This window comes from Athene cunicularia (assembly GCF_003259725.1).
Source record: "Athene cunicularia isolate RWA chromosome 3 unlocalized genomic scaffold, athCun1 chr3_part1, whole genome shotgun sequence".
In the NCBI taxonomy this organism is placed as follows: Eukaryota; Metazoa; Chordata; class Aves; order Strigiformes; family Strigidae; genus Athene; species Athene cunicularia.
In genome coordinates, this window is record NW_020799097.1 from 15,331,688 (window position 1) to 15,351,141 (window position 19,454).

Below are 19,454 nucleotides of genomic sequence, written 5' to 3' on the forward strand. Positions count from 1 at the left end.
TGCTGGGACAGTATGTGAGGTCCATGCACACTGGGAATATTCGCTGGTGCGTGCCATTCCCAGCCCAGGCACTGTCTGGAAGACTATTAACTGCCAAAACTGTACCAGGAACCACTTTAATCACAAGTTCCAATTCTCAGGCTCACCACAAGCCATTTTATTTAGAAGTGCAGATTCTGCGTTCAAGTCCATGTGCATCCTGGTCACAGTTTTCCCTTCTTCATCCTACCTTCTCTGATTTCTTTTCTATTCACTGTCTTTTCAAAACTGTTCTCTCTAAATGCCTTTCCCCAAAATGATATACACACTCCACTTCCATCTGGAGAATTCTTCTCCATTCCAAGAATTGAAATGTACAGCAATGAAACAACTAATACTGACACACTGCATTAGGCTTTAAAATTATCATTGTTATGAAAAAGAAAATTGCATTTTGAGACTGTGTTGCAGACCCAAAGGCACTATACTGGTTGTATTGCAGCTGCACATATACCCATGCAACCATAAGAAGATCATTTTCTTTACTTTTAAACTACACAGACTAAGTAAATACATGAGCAAGTTGAGTATCTGCCTTTTTCATATTATTAAAGCTTCTACATCAACTCCCAATTTTCCGTGGGTGGATTGCCCAACCTGTGATTTAAGTCTTGTCTTTGCTCCATGCCTTTGGGTACACACACCACCACAGAGGGTGACATGCTGCTCAGACCACTCAGCAGCAAAATTCTTCAGGCTAGCCCATTCTCCTCACAAACAGGTTCACACTTTTCATGTATATTCTAAATATTTTGCATATATTAAACTGCTTTCACTTCATCTCTGTTACTCTGTCCCATCATTATGCAGTATCAATGACTGTACAATGCCAGCTCTTCATTTTTTGAGGCAAGACAGACAAGAGATTCAGCATACGTTAATAAGAATATAAAATATATGATGACAAAATGGCCTGAGCAGTCTCTCACTAAACTACATTAAGCCAGATTTTATGTTTTTCCTAGGCATAGTAAGAGAGTTATTTTAATTTCATTTTAACTTAAAACGATATCAAGCATCTAACCAGCTAAATAATAACAAGCCTCATTTTAATATATAGCAATTAAAAGTAAGAACCCTGTTTTTGCAAGGGAGCTGATACAGTTCACTGCAACATCATCTGAATTTACGATGCAAATTCTCTCAGCATGAAACCTGTATTACCCAGCAGTATTTACTTTTCACTCCTTTTCAGATTACTCAAATTCCTGTGCACTCTCCCATGGTACATAACAGGTTCCCCATCTCATGCTCTCTGATAAATTTGTGATAGAATTTAAGACCTCAGACATCAATACATTTCTAGTTACCCACAATCAAAACTCTCCTGAAAGATGATTACATCAAAAACTTGCTAAACACCATAGGAGACTGTTTTCTCAGAAATTATTGTAAAATTCAAGTTTAAGTGTTCAATCTAACTGCACCATATCATACGCACCCATTTTTTATATGTGACGTAATTCAAAAGTGAAATTTAAACCATTTTCTCATGATGAAAACAAGCATATGAATAGGACAAAGTACTATGGATAAGCGTGGGTAGTCAAACATTAAAAACAGAAGAGAAGAAATAGTAAAAGCAATCCATTTCTTCATTTTAGATTTGTGGCATGATAATTCCAGTGTCTCCTCTACTTCTTTTGTCAGGAGAAATAGTGAATTGTAGGATAGTTAGGGTTGGAAGGGACCTTTATGCCATCTAATCCAACCCCCTGCCATGGGCAGGGACATCTTCCACTAGATCAGGTTGCTCAGAGCCCCGTCCAACCTGGCCTTGAATGTTTCCAGGGATGGGGCAGCTACCACCTCTCTGGGCAACCTGTGCCAGTGTTTCACCACCCTCATTGTAAAAAATTCCTTCCTTATATCTAACCTAAATCTACCTCCTTTTAGTTTAAAACCATTACCCCTTGTCCTATTGCAACAGGCCCTGCTAAAAAGTTTGTCACCACCTTTCTTATAAGCCCCCTTTAAGTATTGAAACAACACAGTAAGGTCTCCCTGGAGCCTTCTCTGCTCCACGCTGAACAACCCCTTTCTCACACTCAGCCTTTCTTCATAGATGTACCCCATCCCTCTGACCATTTTTGTGGCCTCCTCTGGATCCGCTCCAACAGACCCATGTCTGTCCTGTGCTGAGAACTCCAGAGCTGGACGCAGTACTCTACGTGGGGTCTCATGAGAGCGGAGTAGGGGAGGAGAATCTCCTCCCTCAACTTGCTGGCCATGCTTCTTTTGATGCAGCCCAGGATGTGGTTGGCTTTCTGGGCTGCAAGTGCACATTGCCAGATTATGTTCAGCTTTTCATCCACCAGTACCCCCAAGTCCTTCTCTGCAGGGCTGCTTTCAGTCCCTTCATCCCTCAGCCTGTGTTGATACCAAGGGTTGCCCCAACCCAGGCGCAGGACCTTGCACTTGGCCTTGTTGAACCTCATGAGGTTCACATGGGCCCACTTCTCCAGCTTGTCCAGGGCCCTCTGGATGACATCCTGTCCCTCGGGTGTGTCAGCCAAACCACTCAGCTTGGTGTTGTCTTCAGACTTCCTGAGGGCGCACTCAATCCCACCGTCTATGTCACTGATGAAGATATTAAACAGTACTGGTTCTAGTACAAACCCCTGAGGGCTACCACTTGTCACCGATCTCCATCTGGCATTGAGCCATTAACGACTACCCACTGGATGTGACCATCCAACCAATTTCTCATCCACTGAACAGTCCACCCATCAAATCCATCTCTCCAATTTAGAGAGGAGAATGCTGTGGGAGACTGTATCAAATGCCTTATTAGTAAGTGTTTCCAGTACAATTTCTTATCTTTCATTACCTTCTAGACCTCCTAGAATTTCTGTTCTCTCTTCCCATGCTTCCCAAAGCTGAAGAATTCTTTCCTGTCCAGTCTTTCCCACAGAAACTCCTCCATACCTCCAGACATCCTTGTCTGCATTCCAGGACTCCTCTGCCTCTACTCTAAGACCAGAACTGTACACATTATTCAAGCTATGGGTAGACAGCAGGTTAATACAGAGGCAAAATACTGCTTTCCTTTTTTTCTTTTTTTCTCCTCTTAATAATTATAAATGTTTTACTTGCCTAACTGCCACTGAGCTTCGACCTAACAACTGTAAAGCCCGTCTCTTGAGAGAGAGCAGTTAATTCAGACCACAACACTATGCATGGAAATTTAGTTGCCATATATATTAGTTTTTATTTTTTTATAACACTAGACATTAGCTATCATTTAATTACTAGGTCATTAATTCTAATGTAGAATTAGGGATGGAAATCTATAATGTCTGACTTCCCTTTACAAAAGTTATAATGACTTTTCCAGCAGCTCTTGTAATTCTAATTAGGCTTCTTTAGACTGAATGGTGTAGAATGAAGGCCAGTACTTAAAAATGGATTTTTAAAAAAACATTTTGACAGACAAGTGATATACAGCAGATACACAGAAACATCCGAGACAGGCCAGCCAGAACTTGAAAAAGGCAATTTCTGTGCTTCTAAGAATGTCAAATTTTAACTACTTCAAACATTTACGAATGTGTACATTCAAACATTTATGAATGTGAACATTTATGAATGTGTACAAGCAGATGCCAGAAGAGGGGATCCATTCTACCATAGCACAAATTCTAAACATTTTTTTCAGTATTTTTTTTCAGTTTGTGCAGTGAGTACCCCTCCATTCTGGGCTAACACAAGCCTTCATGCCTCCTATTTTGTGTGTATATGAATACACAGGTATTCATATATGGAAATGTTAAGTGGGATTAGAGCATGACCTAGCTGAAAAAATGATTTATTGCTTTTTTTCCTAAACTGATTTTCAGCCAGATCAGTCCCTTAAACTACTTCACCATATAGCCACATGAATGCATATGCTACCTATGCAGCTGTGCAACTGTTGTGGGAATGAGTGGCCAGCAGCAGCAACTGCCTAAGTGATAATGGCCACAGTCATTAGGAGTATTATATAGCAAATATATTTTTAAATAGCAGTGGGGAAAGAAAGACTGTTCATAAATTCATATAGCACAAAGTTCTGCTACGAGTGTCCCGTAGAGATAAATAGTCAATTCTATAAACCTCAAAGATGGTCTGCAAACCTTTATGAGAGAATACATTTTTCTCTCGTTTCCTTGACTTCTGTCTTCTTATTCTTACCTATAAATAATGCATCTGTGACACAACAGAATATGCTTTCAACTGGCAAAGAGCAGTGACCTATTCATTAGCTAAATCTGTTATCTAAGCCACTGCTGAAATACAGTACCTGTAGATGTGTATTATTTCTGTTAAAAATTTAAATTCAATTCAATCTATCTATCTAGCCACAAGATCAGAATTTAACTACAGGATCAGGAACTCACTTCTGCAAACACTCCCTTTTTGTGTGGAGTTTGTCCTTCTTCACTCATTGGAAATGTTCCCTTGTGTAAAGCTAAGGACACGTGTTTGCAGAATCAAGATGTAACTATGAGAAGAAAAAATGCAGGTGTAGTAAGAAAAAGGATAAAATATAGGAAAATATAAAATATAATATATAAAAATAAAATAGGAGATGCAATATTTTGTTCTCCATGTTTTTCTAAAAGTACCATTATATTATATTATATTATATATTATAAAATATATTAACCGTAGAATACACAAGCTGCATTGTCAGTGTTGAAGATCCGTACTCTGAAAGTGAAAAGCATTTACTTTGGGACTCAGTGTAGCAATGAAAATGAATACAACCATGTAGCCTCTCTAAGGTCACTCAGGCATACTAGCAAATCTGTAGCTCTTCAACTTCTTTGCTAGATGAGGACACAGGAAGGTAAGTAATAGTGAGTCATCAGCAGCCCAGAATAGCAGTTTTCAAGTGCAATATCCGTCCAAATAAATAACAATTATCCCAGAACATCTGTTACTTGTTATTAAGTTTAGTGTAGCAGCAGTGATACTATTACACATGTTCTTCTAGTTAAAGTTAATTCGTATGTTTATATCAAAGTTTTCTCTTCAGTCCTAAATTACAATAAAATGAAATATGGTAGAGAAACACATTCTCCTTAAACATTTTCATTTCAGACTTTTGAAAACCCATTGCACTTACATTTTTAACTATATTTAAAGATGTCACATAACTATGTACTGACAAATCCAAGCTCCAATTTCCTCTTTTTAAGAAAGTGTCATTGATTCAACCACAGGTTTTTACTTTTAATACTTACATTACCATTTGTCTTAAGTATGTGATATTGAATTCATATAGCTTCATGACAATAATGCAATTATGTATATTGATGTGGCCTAATTTATTAGTAAATATTTCAAGTATATTCTAATTAATAATAAACTCTTAGCAAAATGTGTGCAGCAACAAATCTTGAGCTGTTTTTATTAAATATTCCTAAAGACTGATTCATAGTCAGAAATTCTACTTAGTCCTCAGTCCTGCAAAGAATTTTTACATCGTGTCTACTTAGTTCAAGAATGACAACAGTGCTGCATAATGACAGAGGCACTGTCATCGGTTCTGAATCAACAAAAACCCCAGTTAAGGTCACAGGAATCACAAGCACAGGCACATTTCTAGTCTGACTTCCTCTCTGTTGCTACCTATTTTCGGCTTAATGACCTCCCACATGCCTGGGGCCCCAGACTATTACCCCGGTTGTTCACCACTAAAACTTCCAATATCTGATCTCTAAAAAGAAACCCAAAATTACAAGGAGCAAACTGGTTTTTGCTTTTGCACATGGGCAATTATAGAAACTACTCAAACCTATTTTCTCATAACATTTTCAGAATAGATTTTTTTGATTGCATTTAGCACACAGAAACAGCTAGCAATGGTTATGCCTTCACCAGTGTACAAAATGGTGAATAGGCAATACAGGAGCTTAATTATATTAGGTACAGTCTTTGTTTTGGTACTGCAACTTTTATTTGTTGATGAGGAAAGCAATCCATCTTGAAAATGATGGCATAACTCTCCCAGACACCAAAGACAACATTTTAAGCATGAATTGCATCAAATATCAGCTCATTTCTTTACTTAAAAAATACCTCACTACATGTAACCATGAATAAAAAAACCCCTAACTTCTCTGCAAGTGTTAAAAGAAAGGTGGAGGTTTTGTTTTGTTTTCTTGGAACAGTTCTTCATAATACTTCAGAGCAGGCAGAAAATGAATTCTTTAAAGAGTAAGGTCTCATTACATATACATTATGAAGAAACATTAAAATTGATTCTTGGATGTGCAAGGTATAATTTATAGGTTTGACTAATCTGCATTTTTAGAAACTAACATTGTTTTACTGGTTAGTGCAAATGTTATTGATCCACTTTCTTGCTGAATTAATAGCACTAGCATAGAACAACTCGCTTTCTCAGCTTTCCCAATGTTTTCCTGAAAAGAGGCCCATTACATGGCAGGGGGCAAAGGACAGGCCTAGATAACACTGTTTAGACATTTCTTTGATGTCCACAGGCACCATCCTCGACAACTGACCACTAGAGACAAAAGAGCACTCTTAGGCTGCTGGAAATCCCAGCCATTCTTCTCACCACCTTTTGATATCCCAAGGCTTCTATACCCTGACCTCTGCACTCTGACATCCTTATTTGAAGGATGGTCAGCTATGTCAAAAATTCTTTCCAACTTTAGCCAATAAAATAAAGATTTCTTTTGCTTTTCATAATTGCCTTGTGTCCTAATGTACCACTGGGAACACCAAGAAGACTTTATAAGAGAGGAAGGAAAAGTGTCAATGAGAAAAAACTTTCCATTTTCTGGTTTTGAAACCTTTCTCAAACATCTACTTTCTTTCACAAACCAGTCTGTCTAAAGCTTTGTGATTATACCATGTTGTGCACATGGACCAGGTATTTCTACCTAGTCAGTGTCATACAGAATTCCTATTTTAATGTGCAACTGTTGCTTGCTAATGTAATTTCACTCAATAAATTTGCACATTTTAAATGGTGCGTATGCTGTAGTTTAAGAACTGATATCAATTTCTGTACGTTCATATTTTAAAAAGAAATGCAATTTTAACATTTTTCAAAGTGTTTTCCTCCTTACACATGGTGTGATTGATAATTGGATCATTTTCCTATTGTCTTCCAGAATATTTAGAGAAAACATTTATCCATCAAACTATCAGAGATGACCATAGGTACTTTTAACAAAGCAGTTTCTGGGGGATTAAAACTGAACAAAATGGTCATACAGAAATAGTACACAACTAGCCAAGACACTGGCCATCCTCTAACATCATTAACAACACAATACATTCCCTACAGCATTCAAACATTTTTGGCACAAGGTCAGCCAGGCAAACACCTACAGAAACACCCCACTCCCCTCCATTCTTATGGGAGATCCTCTTGAAAACCCACTCTAGATACGTAAATGAAATCATATGTAAGTAATAATTCTAGCAAGACAAATTTACTGATGATCACTAAGTATGGACAAATTTGGAGTTCAGCCAAAGCAGTATCTATATTCAGTCTCTTGTGCTTTGAAAATCACTTTTGTAACACTCTGCTAAAATATCATCCTGCTGTGAAGTTCTGTTGCTGGAAATGAGGAAAAGACTGGTCCAAAATCTGACGGATTTCACAATATACACTCTTCTAAACTAACTTTAATTTAAAAACACATTCCCAAGTGGTAAACAGTTTTGCAATGTTTTGGTTTTTTTTTTTTAAACTAGCATTGATGCAATTTTTTTTCTACCCTGACACTATTCCTCCTAATTTATAAGTCAATGAGATATCAATGATAACACAATAAAGCAAGCATACACACCAACATTTTAAAAATAAAACTCCATAATTTATAATGCAAACATTGGATTTATCATGGTTGTTTTAAAGCCAATTCTAAATCACCTCATATTATCTATTCAGCTCAGCCAGTGTTTATTTACTTTAATGCAGACATCTATCAGAAGAGAGTGAAACTGAATTCACAAAAGGAATGGTGTGATTAGAATAACCAAGAATCTTGCCATCTTTAGAAACTCTCTTCTCTATATTAATTTACTACCATAAAAAATGAGGCAAAAAATGAGGCAAAAATATAACAACAAAAAGTAGAAAAGAGGGAAAAAAAAAGGGGGGGGGGTGTAAGTTTTAGAATGCTAAAGTTCTCAAACAAAATGCTGACGATAGCCATACAAGTGCTGTTAGAATCAGTCTTACTGGTTTTGGTAGGTTTTGAACTAAACCAGACCCTCAGCATTTTTGCTCAGTGATTACTCTTGTTTTTTAAAAAAATAAATTGCATGTCTTTAGACAGGAGACTTGACTCTGAATCAGTACAGAGCCCTCAGAGCACCTCCAGCATGAATGTGAAACAGATTAAGTTAAACCAGGGTGAAAAAAGGCTCTATGTTGAACCACAAGTCTGTAAATATTTTCATTTAACTGAATCCTGGCCATGGATAACATAAACTACACCCAAAGAGGCAACATATATACAAACCCAAGGTCATATCTATATAGAAACATGAAAAGACTAAAAAATCAGTGGGGTAAACTCATGCACATAAGGCCATTGACAAATCTAATTTCTGGCAGTGTCCACTGAAGATATTACAATCACTTTTATAAATGCTTATTAATGATCTGATGTTGGAAATTATAACCCCTAACAGTTTTACCCACAACATTGCTCCTGTAAGAAATACGCAACCCTTTTCAGAAAAAACAGTTAAAGCTCTATAATAGATCTTCACCATCCCCGTACAATTTCAAGCAAAACAGACCAGGAGCCATGCACGGGAGCTGCTCAGCTGGCAGAGTCACCTGCGATAACCTCTGACAGAAGTGCAATTAGGAGGCACTGGAGCAGTACCCTTCTTAGCCAGCACAGCTGCAGTCTGATGAGGATGTGTGAATAAATCTTAGTAAAATACACTAGATTTTCATGTACATGCTTTATAGATGGCCCTGAGTGTAAGCAAACTCTATGGCTGCAGTTACACTTAATTCTGATGTAGGTAGTAGATAAAAAAAATTGAATAGATTATTCATTTGCAGTCCTGCTATTTGTCAGACTGTTCTTTCTCCATTGTGTCAACTTCATTAGGAGCTGCCATACTCTCATCACATAACCTAACGAACACAAATGTGTAACCGATTTCTAATTGGATAGTTCAAAAGATGCACCTTAAAAACAAAAATGTATTTCATCCTGGATCCACAGAAGCACGCAGTGGAAGAAACAAATCTCAGGGAAGCTTTCCCTGTAGATTAAGATCTCATTTGCAAAATTTAAGGGAATCATTCCAACACTTATCAAGATTTAGCTTGAATCCAGGATAGCCTTTTTTCTTTAGAAAGTGAACACATTGCCAAAGAAACTAAATTACATGCAAAAGCAATGCCACTTAGCAGTGAAATGACTGTGAAGCAGTATAGCCAATTTGAACTGGGGATAGTGCCGTCCATAAAGTTTTGCTTTCTTGCTGTCATCCTACACACCACTGCTTCATATCCAGATTGGCTTGTCAACATGACCTCACACCTCTACCGCTAAAAGCATCTGGCCCAGGAAGAGATGCCTGGCCTTTACATCAAGGGATGGAGAATCACTTGCGTTCATATGCAGGATCATGTTCACATTATTTGATGCTTGGCCAAAGTGTCTTTAGGCCTCTGTTGGGCCTCCATGACCCTGACATAATTATTCGTGTGTGGTCTTTCCTCTAGTCAGTTTAATTCAATTATTATCCAGGCTGTATTGCAGCTTTTATCAGAGTGACATTTTTAGCATGTGGTACACGAATTGGGATGTTGCATCATATTACACACAGGGTAAGAGGCCTACTTAAAAAAATATGAGAAAATTGTGTGGGATTAAGTCATAAGTAATTGTGTCATTCATTTTGCCCTAGTGGGAGCAGTCTTTGAAGAAAATTAGCCCCAAAACGATGCTTAAGTTATGTCTTGGAGGGAAATCATTGAATTACTGTAAAAGAGAACCCAAGAGAGAACACCATTCACACAGTGAACATCATCAGAGGACCAGAACCTGGGAATGAACTGAGAAGCCAAGTCACCTGCCCTGCTTGCTGCACTCTTTTTCATACAAACTGATACTCCCAGTTGAATCCCCCAGCTGCCTTTGGCTTTCTCTTGTGCATATGATATGCTGGCTTTTGCATAATAGAAAGAAAAGAACTAAATTAAGCATCAGAATGTGTCAGAAAACTTCACTGTATAAAAGAAAACAAGATACACACAAGAAAAGACATATACTAACACCTACAGAAGACTACACACTAAAATCTAAGTCACTGCCTTAGATTTTACAGACGTTAGTATTTTAATTCTTGTGAAATTGAAAGAGGTAAACTGACCTTTTGAGATTGTAGGAATCCTTCAAAGCACAGTAATAATGAAATGGTAAAAATCTATAGATATAATGAAGCATTTGCATTTTCAGGGATTATAAAGTCATGATCTAGCTTTTTAATAGGCACATCTCTTTTACAAAATATTGCAGTGTTAAAATCAGTAGAAGACTTACATTATAGCTGGAGAATCCTATAATTTTCCATGCACTTTAACTAACCAGCCAAACTGTAGATAAAAACATGTATCTAATTTGGTATATACGGTACATGGAATCATTTTGCCCTCCCCACATGGGAAGGCAGCCCATTAGATAGATAGGGCATCCATACAAAAAACATCCATATGGATAGTGATGTTACGGATTGATTACTCGGATGGGAGCACAAAATTAATGAGATGAAGCAATATTCTAGATCATATAAAACATACATGAATTAAGCTATAAAAATACATGGCAGGAGCATAACAGAAAGAATGATCAGAGGTGGAGCCAAAGATAGGTCCATTAAAGACTAGCAGGTCCATTAACTAAAGAGCCTTATTAACATAGCTATCTGAACTGGTATGAATAAGACCAGTTTTTGCATCAGCAAACCTACTGCCTGTTTAATAATCCCAAGGAAGAGAGACCTGACTGTACTTCCCTTCTATTCTGTGATCAGTTCTAAGTACATCTTCTCAGAAAACAGCAACACTGCTTGTTTTCCTAGTTCTTCTTCCTATCATTTATCTGAATAGGAGACCTTTTACTTTTTGTATTAAACTTCTGTATGTGACTGTTAAATTGGAAAATGTAGGATTGTCAGTGTAAAGGTTGCTTGTAGATGAGTAGATGAAATTAATAATTTGCCTTTCAACTCTCCCAGCCCACCAAGAATTGTAGCAAGAATTGTTTCAAAACATACTTATAGCATATAGAGCTTTTTTTTTAAAAAAAAAAAATATGAATGCGTTTGATAGAAGAGGAAGCAAATGGCAGAAGAATCAAAGAAATGTAGAGCATGAGGTTGAAAACAGTTTGTAAAATTAAGACTGTGGTGAAGTCTTGGTGCAAAGTAACCTAAGGTCTCTTATTTCCTTATTAAAGTCTCACAGACAAAAGCTTTTAGTCATGGGCAACTACAACAAGAGCAGCTGATCAAGCAGACAGCTAGGCCATGATAAATCACACATATATCCATAACATATGTTGTCTGTTTAGGCTGTAAACTCTTGTTTATGCATGTACAATCTGTAAAAGAAATAGTCTGTTGTTCAAACTGGGGGCGTGTGACCTTTGGTACATCAGTGGGTTAGCGCAGGCAAATGGAAGATACTCTATAAATGGAAGTTGTCATAATTTCACTAATTTGTTTCTGTTAATTTTATTGCTGGTTTAGGCATGTAGAAAAAAAGGCTGGTTTAAGTTTAAATTCTAAGTTACAATACTATAAAATTTACAGCTGACTGTTCAAAGGTAGTCAAAATACAGGAACATTATAGGACAACTTCTATTTCATGTAGAAACAAACCTGTCCTTTTGAAGGTAAACTTCTCAAAGGCAAGATGACAAGATAAGGGCTCAAAGTAAATATAGTAAATGGGGTTACATCAGGCTGGCAGCCAGTCACCTGGTGTTCCCAAGGGATCAATTTTAGGGTTAGTGCTCTTTAATGTTTTTATAAATGATCTGGACAAAGGCATTAAATGTACACTAAGTAAGTTTGCTGATGATACTAAACTAGGAGGAGCTGTGGACTCCCTTGAGGGTCAAGAAGCCTTATAGAGAGATCTGGATAGACTAGAGAGCTGGGCAGTCACCAACTGTATGAAGTTTAAGAGTAAGTGCCGGATGTGGTAATCCTGGTTATATGTACAAACTGGGAGACGAGAGGCTGGAGAGCAGCCCCATGGAAAGAGATATGGGAGTTTGGGTTAATGGAAAGTTGAATGAATGAACGGTGTGCCCTGGAAGCCAAAAGGGCCAACCATGTCCTGGGGTGCATCAAGCACAGCACAGCTAGCTGGTCAGGGGAGGTGACTGTCCCACTCTACACGGCACTGCTGCAGCTGCACCTTGAATGCTGTGTGCAGTTTTGGCACTTCAGTATAAGGACATCAAACTATTAGAGTATGTCCAGAGGAGGGTGACCGAGACAGTGCAAGGTCTCAAGGGCAAGACTTAGGAGCAGCAGCTGAGGTCATTTGGCTTGTTCAGCTTGGAGAAGATCAGGCTGAGGAGTGACCTCATCTCAGTCTACATCTTCCCCAAGGGGGGCAGCAGAGGGGGAGGTGCTGATCTCCTCTCTCTGGTGACCAGCGACAGGACATGAGGAAATGGAATGAAGCTGCACCAGGGGAAGTTCAGACTGGACATGAGGAAAAGGTTCCCCACTGAGAGGGTGGTCCGTCACTGGAACAGGCTCCCCAGGGAAGTGGTCACGGCACCAACCCTGTCAGAGTTCAAGGAATGTCTGTACAACGCTTAGTCATGTGGTTAATTTTAGGTAATCCCTGCAAGGAGAAGGGAGTTGGACTCAGTGATCCTTATGGGTTCCTGCTAACTTGACATATTCTATGATTCTATAGTATAGCTTCCTTACTGCATGTAGATTTCCTCTAAAGAGCTCCATAAGCAAGAAAGCATACGGCATGGTGGCTCTCCACAAGTATTACATAAAAAGAAATGGACTTTCAAAGAGTCTGTTATCAATTTTTCCTGACATCACAGATAAACGTCTGTGAATCTACCACAGTTAATCTGAACTTGCCACACATGGCTGCAGAGCAACACCCAGTATTTATTGATTAATTCTGAGGCCTGGTACCAAAACTCAATAAAAATCAGAAGGATTTAACCAGTTGTTCAGAATTCAGCTGTTCAAAGCTGTCAGTAAGTGTGTGTTGGCATGCTCTTCTACCTGGAGCAACAGTACACAGCATCCTCCCCAGTGGTAAGAATTAAAACAGAAGATTTACCAATATCTAACTCCACAATATTAAACTTCCTTGGTGATTTTATGACTCATGTCTAGGACATAAGAAAATTGACCTCACCACCCTGAAAGCTGGATACTCGGAATATTTTTTTCATCTGAGCAATACCTAGACAAGCATTGCTAGACAAAAATGAATTTTCAATTAATTCAAAATTAACTTTCTAAACAATCCTTTAAATTGCAAGAGGAAACACATTCTAATACACTCGGATTATATGAGACAGTAAATTCCACAATAATCCATCAATAATATTAAAACTACAAGTTGGCCTTGTGGAGCTGCACCCTCATTTCATATTGTGGAAGCCTATTTGCCCCTAGAGATTCGACTGCAGTATCAGTGGAAAGACCAGAGCTTTCCAAACACCATCTTTCTGATTCTGCACCTGGATTTGCTTCACAGAATTTAAGAGGACTTTTCCAGGTCTTTGCAAACTCTTCTAAATACAGCATGTGCACTGTACATTGCTTTTTGCTCAACCACCCTCTCACACAAGTAGGCCTGGTGGGTATCTCATGGCACCCACCATGCCGGGCCATGTATCACACACATGGGATTAGTCTAATGCTGCTACCCAGGAAATACTCCTTCTAAATGGTCTTTTAAATGGGGACCCCATGGTGAGGCAGAGTATTACAGTACATCACCAAGATTTCTCTCCCGCTTTTCCAGCTTCACATGAATTTCAAAGAAGGAGATATATTACAATGCTGTGGTGTAAGCATGTAAGATGATTGTATCATACCTGGGGGGCTGGATATTGGGTCAAATGTTTATCTCGTGCTGAGAAAACAAGGCTTGGCTTATCCCCTTTCTTTTATGGCTCTCTTGCGTCAAGGCCCTTCTGAGCACAGACATAATTACCACTGATGTGAACACTATCCTCTTATTTACACAAAAGATGACAAATGACAAAAAATGTGGGAATATAGCAGAACAAGGGGGGAAATAGTAAAGTGTATAGTAACATATACACCTGTTGACAGAAGATTTTAATGTGAATAAAATTATAAACCAGAAAACTACTAAATCAGATATATTCTAGCAAGTCTGAACTGGCCAGCATCTAGATGCATTTCCTCCTCAAATGGGAGTGATAAGTGACTTTTTCATGGGTGGCAGGAATGACTGAAGCCAATTTACATCTGTATGTCCATGCATATCTCCACAGTATATTCATGCATGGGTTTTAAACAATTAGGGCCCAAACTATTAATAGTTCCATCTATACAAAAATGCCACTGAGATAAGGATCCCTCACTTAACTAAAGCATCCTTTCCATAGCAGTCAAGTCACAAATGTTTTCTTTAAAACAAATGCATTTACAAAATAAATCAACCATTTCATTATCTCTGGGGTGAAAATAATGAAAACAGATGTCAGATTAGAACGAAACCATCTTTACAACTTTTTAACAACTTCAAATCATTCTTGTGTTCAAAAATATTTTCACTACTGTATTATAATTAACATCCTGAATTATTACACCAGTGATATCTACATTTTTATTCACTACTCTATGTCTATGGTTTGATCACTTTGTGTACATGGTATTACTTTGCTACTTCAATCTCTAGTTCATACAGAAAGTAGGACAGTACAGAGATTTTTGAAAGCATGTGAAAATGTTGTTCCAAATCAGAAAAGACTATACTTTCCTTTTCTAATGCACTAAACTTCTAGTTGATAGAAGCAAAACCAGTGCTTTTCAACCTGCCTGTATACCCATTCAAGTCCTCTTGCAGTTGATATATATACCCTGTAGATGAGGACTTGTATGATAAAACCATAACAGAAATGCAGTCATAATCATTAGAACCTAGCTTATTATTTCAAAGCACTGTATAATGACACTAGAACTTCACCGGAGAGGATCAGATTATTATTTTTATTTTAAATAAATGTTTATCTTTGGAAAAGGGATAGGAAACATTGTGGAAATAAAAATTTTCTGCCCCACAAGACAAAATTTATGTATTTGTTCCCTCATAAAAATAGAAGGCCTAGCTTCACACTTTCCTACTAAGGAGCTCTAAAAACTAAGACAGCTAGGTTAAAAACAGTCATTCATTTTGCGGGCAACCATGTAAAACAGAAAAAGTCTTAAAAGAGCAAATAAGCTAAGTATCAGGATAAATTCTCAAGTACATCTTTGATGGTAATTCTTTGTCAGTCAGTACTGCCTATTTTTATGACTGTGATAATATACTTTCTACAAATAATTTTTCATTTCTATCTACTGCATAATTACATAAAATATGCCTCCAACATCATTACAGGTTGCTTTTAGTACATAAAGTACTGCTGTACTATGTAGCTGGAGAAAAGGGATATTTTCTTCATGTAATGCTCAATCAGTATTTATATTTTACAGCATTTTTTTCCAAGATACATGGCATTTAAATGGCAATTTTCTTTCACTGTTTCTTCAGAAATACACCACTGGCTGTTACTTCTTAGACTTCTTTTATTCTTCACATAAACACTCAAGCATGAAAGGCAACATGGATAATGGCAAATGAAGGCAAACTGAAAAGCAAACCAATGTTCTTTGGAATCCTTAGGTGTCATTATAAAGGAACAGCTACAAATGTCTACAAAATGAGCACGTGACACTAATTTACTAAGGAAATTTAAAAGTATCTCCTGCCACAATCTGTGGAAGAGAAGTTTTGAAGAGTTAGTTGGATTTACAGACTGACTGAATCATTAACCAGAGTCTAAGTGGAAAAAATGGAAGAATTTTCAGCTGTAGTTAAAGATGCAATGCTTTCCCTGTGCATGTGTGTGTCATACACAAACGCAATCATGTTTTCATGTAAGTAGGGATATTTGTATGTAGATTTTGGTTGTTGTTTAAATACACTAGCCTTTTATGGCCCTTCATGTAGCTTTTATTCACATGAAATAAACCCCTGGTTGTGCCTGATCTCAGCTAAGAGTAAGTAAATGCTTTATTTTGTATGAGACTGAAAAAAAGGAGTGACAGATCACTTATCATTCATTGTGAAGACTTTGTATTCATTAGAAGAGCCACAATCAATAAGAACCTTTCCCAAAAGATAATTATGCCCAGCATCACTAGAGTGTTTAGGAGTCTGACAGGCTTTTGTTTATTAATAAGAATCACCTTTGAAAGTTTACAACTTCCTAATCCAAATTTGGCCTTACATAATACGTGCTGTAAAATGTTCCTGGTTTATTTTGTTATACAAAACAATACTGTTTTGACATTGTGTAAGTTGCATAAGTTTCATACGCAGAAAAACTGAAAATGTCAAACTGACTGCCACTTTTCACATTTTATAAAGCAATCTCTTCTGGGTTTTGGGGGGCAGGTGTTTTTTTAAAAGAGAAGCTATGGAAACCCTTAGTTTCTTATATAGAATATGCCCTTTTGGTTTAACAAGTAAAAGAGAATTTGAATGATTGTTTTTAACTTGCTATTTCACATTAGAAATCTCTTTCCTTAATTTTGTGTATATTATGCATGGTATTATTGAGGTTATAAAATCTCATCTAAGAGATTCTGAACTATCACATTCAAAGACGGACTCCCTTAACAAAGTCTTTAAATATAGACACAAATAGATAATAGATTTAAGACCTAAGTTAGAAGAAAATTTTTGCAAAACTATATCTTCACAATACCAAGGAATACTGACATTTTCAACGCAAAATAAATGAAGCATTGTTTCAAAAACATTGTGGCTACCAGATATTCACAAAGCAAAGATGATCACAGCATAAGTGAAATTCCATCCCTAAATCATTCTGTTCTGCGCCTGTGCTTATAAGATCTTCTGTCAGAAGCTAATCTCACGTGACAGGCCTGATCCAAAGCCATTTGAAGTCAATGGAATGTCTCTTCCTGATTTCAGGGAGCTTTGCATCCAGCCCGTATAAACTTCAAGAACAATACAGTTCATAGAAGGTTGTTTTAAGAGAACAATGGCTAACTATTGTCTAAGTAAAAAAGAATTCTAGCTTCAAATGTAATTTACCTGCAGTAGTAGATTTGTGTTAGGTTTGTTTTCTTATTCACATAACACAGTTAAACCTTTCCAAAGTAAGAACATTCATTTCTTTAGCAGAAGCCACAGAAAATCAAAACTGTAGTCAAAAGAACAAAAAAAAAAAAAAAGAGCAATTTTGTATGTAACAAGATTAGCTTTTCTAAAAAAATAAAAGATCACTTTAAAGGTTTTCTTAAACAGCTGTACATTAAGGACAAGACAGAACAAGAGGTTTCAAAAATATATCAGGCATTCCTGCAGTTAGTAAACCAAAAGAGAGATTAAAATAATAAAACTAGTTGTGTAAGCAAGAAGGGTAGGGTGACAGGAAAATAAGTTATTTTGGTTCTTCTTTTTCAATAAAAAAAAACTGATTCTCTACTGACTGAAGTCAATTTCAAAGCTAAAGCTGACAACTACTATACCAGATAAGCTGATCAAACTCTTATTTATTGTTTGTAAATAATAACAGGACTGTAAACCCTGAAACAGTAATTAACATTATTGTAAAGAGTGGTCAAATAGAAGTCCCATTGGTGTGATGTGGCTCTTCTCTCTTTATAAGAACAATGGGGCAATGATGAAGTAGACCAGTACAGAACCTGATGCCAAACCCATATACACTTGTACCAGTAAATTTACCCTGATGAAAAAGCAAATCAAAATCAGGTCCACCATCTCCAAGTTCCCCAAGGAAGCAGAGAATGGTGGTTCTAACTTCCTCATTCACACACTGAATCAACTCACTACAGCTATTTTAGTTACCTCATGTGGAGATGAAAACACAGAAACTTTCAATTAAGCACAAATACTCCGGAATGCCCATCTTTGGAGACTGATTCTATGTTTCATAGTGAAAAAAAGACATTAAATCCTAAAGACTCTTATTCATAAGACATACAAGCCACTGTTAATTTTCTTTCTAGTTGGTTCAACATATTTAAAAACAAACATTCACATTACTGCCATTATTAGTTGATAATTTTCAGCTGGGTCTATGAGGTGTTAGATCAAAACCAAGGTAGCTCATACTTCAAAAAGTAAAGTAAATGGGACAAAGCAAAAGGCAAGCATCAATTTCTCCAATGTACAGATGCTATATTTTCTATCTCCTTCATTTAAGCTTCCAGTATCTGCAACTAAAATAAACAATTCCCTTTATAAATAATACACCTAAACAAATTGCTGATTTTTTAGGCTGAGTGGATGAATCAAACATAATTATAGATTTCATTTCAGGCCAGTACAAAATTATATGGTTTTTTCTTAAATGAAATTTCTCAGATCAAACAGCATACCTTGTCTTGGTATCACAAATATTTTCTTACAATAATTGTCAAAGAGCCCATTCTGTTGACTCAAAAAAAAATTCCATTTGGGTGTTTTGCCTTTTTTTCTCCTTGTTGTTATTAAATGTACTTCTGAACTGAAACATTGTCCTAAAATGAAAAATCAAATTTTCATGTAAAAAAGTCAAAACAATATGCAGACTTTAGTTTTGCTTTTCATTTATATTTTTTTTTTCTTCTGACATGCACAAATTAATGAATTGTTCACTCCAAAACTACATTCTGGGTAAATAAACCATGCATACATTTTGTTAAGCCTTATTTAGCCATGTATTTCAGGTATCAGAGCATTTGCTTTCACAGTTCTACCCTATTCTCTCCTCTTTCTACACAGGCAGTTGGGACACGAAGTGCCCGCAGCTGAATACGGCTAGCTGGTATCCTGATCCTCGCGGACCCGATCTGCTCCCCTCTTACTCCGTGTTGCTGCTGCTGCTAACACTTCCTTAACCTTCGGGGGACCTGGGCGTCCAATTACGTCCCTGTCGTCTCTGAGCATTCTCAGGTGCTGATAAGCTTTTCTCTGTATTGTTGCTGCTGCTTCTCCTTATTTTGGCAGATGCTACAGCTTTGCAAGTTGCAAGGATCTTTCTTACCTCTCAGACCCTCTTTGTTGCTCTGTCTGTGACCACGTTGGAAGCAGGGAGTGATGGATATTAGGGAAGCATGAGCCTCCCCTCGCTGTTTAGCAGCGTGGT

General features: G+C 37.2%; 1 protein-coding gene across 1 annotated transcript in view; it reads right to left on the bottom strand.

The window, feature by feature from the left end:
- GREB1 (growth regulating estrogen receptor binding 1) overlaps nt 1–19,454 on the bottom strand; it is a 103,913-nt gene extending 84,459 nt beyond the window's left edge. The window contains exon 1 of the mRNA XM_026846506.1: nt 19,353–19,454. The gene's annotated coding sequence lies outside the window, so the exon portion shown is untranslated. The remainder of the gene's footprint in view (nt 1–19,352) is intronic.